The sequence below is a fragment of the Pygocentrus nattereri genome, chromosome 12, assembly GCF_015220715.1.
Source record: "Pygocentrus nattereri isolate fPygNat1 chromosome 12, fPygNat1.pri, whole genome shotgun sequence".
NCBI classification, from domain to species: Eukaryota; Metazoa; Chordata; class Actinopteri; order Characiformes; family Serrasalmidae; genus Pygocentrus; species Pygocentrus nattereri.
The window spans coordinates 34,573,673-34,578,672 of NC_051222.1; the positions used below are offsets into that span (position 1 = coordinate 34,573,673).

General features: G+C 39.9%; 1 protein-coding gene across 1 annotated transcript in view; it reads left to right on the forward strand.

The window, feature by feature from the left end:
* The window catches only part of metrnlb (meteorin like, glial cell differentiation regulator b), a 15,866-nt gene that overhangs the window by 1,008 nt on the left and 9,858 nt on the right, over window positions 1-5,000 (forward strand). The window lies entirely within an intron of this gene.

The window sequence follows — 5,000 nt, forward strand, 5'->3', positions numbered from 1 at the left end:
ATATTTTGATTGTCAATATTTTATCTTGACTTATTTATTTTCTTGAAATATAGACCTGAAATATAATCTGGAAATGAGTTATTCTTTACGTTGTCTTGAGGTTTTGACATAGTTTCCCAATGTTTTGGTTAAATAACCAATCATTTCAACAAGGTACGTCTTAATTTTCATGATATTAAGTCAGAATTTCATACTGCTGGCAGAAACAGACTCACGTGTGATTTTTCTTTTCCACTCTACCTCATTGAAACGGTCATCCATACCAGTGGAACTGCAGGTTGGGTCAAGACTGGACCTAGTCTATGTATAAGAAACCAACTGCTTAGCCCTTTAGAGCAGCTTCGGTCTCCACCTTCCCTCTGCCGTTGCAGTTCAGCTCTAGAGAGCTCAGTGTGGAGTCCGTCAGAACTTCTGCAGTTGGATGTTAACTGGTGTTCACGGTCTGGTTGGGTTGCTGGTTGTTGGCTTGGGGTGTAATGAGGTCTGATAAGTGAAGGTACATGAAGCTGGTTCACTGAGCACTGGGCATGGGGGGTTGGGGGGGTGTTGTAAATCATTGACTGTCAAGATGTAAATCTTATATCACCTTTTTATGCACCATTTGAAAAGGTCGGCTTCCATTTACCTTACCTAGCAATGCCTTGGTGACTGGACCAATAGAGATGGTCCAAAGTGATCTAATTAAAAAGTTGGAATAGTTTTGACTCATTTAAAGTGACTAATTTGGAGATATAAGGTTTTATTATGGAGCAGTGAGTGAAATTGAACTGAGCTCATGCTGGACTTGCGCTGATGAAGCTCTAGTCATGTACTGGACTAGAACCTCTGCTGATATGAAGTCCAGTGCATGTTTCCAGTTCTTGAAGGAAATCCTGAGCACTCTTGCCGGACTGAATGTGGTTTATAAGGCTGGTTAAATGGATAGGTGGAATTTGTGCTGCAGTCACAGTGGATTCATACTGAAGACCACATCAAACCAGTTCAGCTGGACTCATGCTGGATGCTGTCTTTGCTCTTTTACGTGTTATCTGGTCAGATAAGGGCCGAGCAGAGGTGGTCGTGTCTTGTATGGAGTAGGTTCAGTGATTTTCTCTGTTTATGGAACTGAAGCTTGTTTTAAAGATGCTCAAGGTCTCAGGCTGAAAGTCCAGCATGAGTCCAGCATGACTTGAGCGTACATCAAGAGCGGCACTAATCCAGCGCAAGCTCAATGTCATGCAGGATTCATGTTGAAGTTAAGTGGACTCACGCTGGACTTGCTGACCAAAACCACACAGTCTGTTTCCACATTCACTCAGATTCAGACCCAGCAAACAGAGACAAAACCAAGAGCTTTCAGCATCAACTCCGCTATCCAGGCAGACTATTACTCCGTCCAGCTCCTGCGGACAAGCAGCTGGACAACTGCAGCAGTGTTGCTGCTTTGTTCTACTGTAGTTAACCTGCTTACTGTCTACATAAGTACAAGATTTACAGCTAAAACTGTCCTTAAGTACGAGTGAGTGCTTCAGATCTGATAAAAATCCACAGGTGTTGCTGTCCTTCCTTACTGAAAGGGTCTGAAAGGATGTGTAGCTGTCAAAACCCTCACTGAACAACAGACAGACAAAATTTGTCTCAACACTGAAACTGAACATCTGAGATGTGGAGAGTTTTATGGACTGATGAGTCTAAATTTGTCATTAATGAGAAGGAGAAAACGCAACCAACTTCTAAGACTGAACTTTGGAGGTGTGGAAAAAATATTCCTTCAGATTTATATAAGAAAGGTCCAGAAACAAAAGAGTCTCCTTGAAAAGAATGGAAGCTGTAATAAAGGTAAAGAGTGGACGCATTAAATACTGATAAAATGATTGATATAGCATATGATGCTTATTTGTTAAGACCTCTGTAATTTTTGTGAAATAGGTTTTCTGCTTTTTACTGGTGAAATATTAATAACTTGTTCTTAATGTTGTTTTGACTGGAAATAGGTGAAGGGTGCTCTGAGATTTACATAGATAGATAGATAGATAGATTGACAGACAGACAGACAGAGAGACAGATAGATAGATAGATAGATAGATAGATAGATAGATAGATAGATACAAAGATTTTTTAAAATTTATAATGGATGTTAATGTAACACAATGTTTTTCAAAGTATTCATTTTCCATTTCTATTTGTGTGATCATGATGAAATTTGGACACGATGTAAGGTCGAGCTGGAGCTTTTAAGTTATGCAAAAAAATAAATAAATAAATTTAAAAAATGAAGAAATTAGGTCATTGCATGACATCAATAAATTAAGAATTACTATATAAGTACAAAACTTGCAAGCCTCTTACAATAGACTTGAAACATTACTGATGTTTTTGATTGGGGGGATATTTGCTTTTCAGAACCGGTCACTTAACAAGATAAAAGCAGTCTTTTGGACCGTTCTACTGGTCCATTCATGGAATTTGTAAGTCCACAAACGCACCCAAAGTTTTGCATGTGACTGTAAGTGCCTCAGGTGTGTTAAAGACTGGAAGTCAATGAAAACGGGGACTGACTGGCTGATGCACCAGATTGAAATCTTTTGAACTATAACAGACTGAGCAAAAGCTTAGAGCAGTGAACTCCAGGACTGTCTCGGATCTGCTTCCTGACCTCAGACTCCTGACCTTGTCTGGCCTCTATTAGCCAGGTTTTGGGCTCAGTTTTCCAACATTTAATTGCCTCCAGAATAATGATTTAATAACAGTGATTAAAAGCAAGTCTGCTGAAATTGGGGGATTTGAGGGTCTTGCAGGCTTCGGGCCCCAGGGGTCAAAACATGTTTTTTTTTCTGCTCTCATTTTTCTGCTCCTGATGGAAGGGCATTTTTGTGACCATCACAGCCAAGAGAAGAGGACAGGGTGGTAATCTAATCTCCAGATAAATCATGGTGTAATGCGTGTAATTACGAGGCTGCAGGCTGGAGCACAGATGTTGCGTTTGTGAAAAAAGTGCTTGTTGGTTGTAAATGTAGAATTTATTCACTTGTCAGAAAATGGGGAGTGAAAGTTAAGAGTCACTATTGGTTGTATAAGCTATTGAGTAATCAATATATTTGGTTGATTCATTGAGTTATTGTAGATTTTATTGAGTTTTATAGAAAAGACCAAGCAATAAAATTGACCTAAAATGAACAGAAACCATGCCTTTCGACGACCAGTTCTAAGTTAGAGACCCTTCATTTATTTAAAGTTCAGCTCACTCATTTTAAATAATCCACTAGCATAAGGAAGGAGAAAGTCAATAGAAAACAAGGGTAAAAAAACAGAAGTTTCCAATCATCCAAAAAAGTGGTTTACATATACAGAGAAAACAGGGCCTCCTAACAACCACCCGGAAGACTTGGCAGACCACCAAACCTGTCCCCATCATAGGAAAAAATCAAGCTCCACTGTAGCTTCAGATCTGAGAACATCCACAGGTGTTTCTGTCCATCCTTCCACTGTGAGAAGACCACTCAGCGCTGTGGGTCTGAAAGGACATGTAGCTGATCAAGAAGAACCTCACTGAGAAAAGGAGACGGACACATCGAACAAAGAAGCTGAACGACACCACTGAATGTGTTTGGAAAATGTGGAACCAACTTCTAAGGCTGAACTTTGGAATTGTGGAAAAATACCCCTGCAGATTTCTTTGGAAAAACTGAAAGTCACTCTCCTTTGCTGTAAATGGGCCGTGAGGTAGTAGAAGAATTTGAACTAAACATTATCACCATGCAAATTGCCAACTTACCCCTACTGATGCTTCATCAGTACATTTGCATGCATTGCTTGTTTGGACTGGGGTAGTTGAGTATAACTGAATAATTGTGATAGCCTTACTGAGCTGACCGTGATACGACTAGACTGAACGTCCTGTTTCATCATGTGAGCAAGACCAAGGCAGGTTTATCATTATTGTAAGAACAAACTCAACACCTTAGACCTGGTTAATCTTTAAAACGCTAAGTCCATAAAGGCCGACTGTAGCTGGCCTCACCCTGGATTTGACCCAGATGTACCGCGGCACACTTAGGCAGAAGTAAAACCACTTTGATCATCCACTTTCAGACCCAAGACTAGATGAAGTGAGTTTACGTCTGAGTTTCCACGTCAGAAGTCTTGAGTTCAGCTTTTCAGACTTTGGGCTCATCGTTTGTTCATCTTAGAGCTTAAATCCTAAGAACTCTTCAGGAACTGCTCTGAAAGCACTAAGCTATTAAAGTATGTTGGAATAATTTCCCTGAAACTTGGACAAAGAAACTCAACATAAGTCTCAATCAGCACATCAGGCTATTACACTGGTCAGCAAAACTAGTAGTCATTAGTATTTGTAGTAGCTCATGTTTTTTTTATAATATATTGCTAAATATAAAAAATAACAAACTTCAACCTGTTCAAACAGGTTAATGCTAGCTGACTGGCTGTCTAGCTACAATAGCTAGAGAGCTACGCTCTGAAAAAAGCCTGATTTCTTCAAGGGTTCTTTCGGAAAGACACTGGTTCTATATAGAACCATGGACACTCAAAGTGAAAACTGTGAAATGGCTCTTCAGATTGACTGAGAACGTCTTGTAGATGTTATTCTTTATAGATCCTTTATGAAAGGGTTCTATATAGCACTAAAAAGATGCTGCAATAATAGCAGAACCCTTTTTGATGCTATATAGAACCATTTTCAAAAAAGTTCTGTGAAGTACACCACACTCTCTGTCAATCTGAAGTATCCTTTCCTCCGAGTACAGTTCGGCTGTGCGATGACTTTGTGTCAGCGGCAGTTGGAAAAGGTCTTCCCAGGTCTTTGAGCCTTAGCCCTCTTAGCGCTGGTGGTATCATGTGATTGGGGGAGACCTAACTAGTGGACAGAATTGGAAATGAACATGGAAAAAAAACCTAAGAAAATCAACAGCACAGTTGTTCCACCTTGAGGGCCTCCAAGGGCTCTCTGATCGAGTGCTTCATAGACAGACTGTCATTTATGTGAATTATTTCTAAATCAT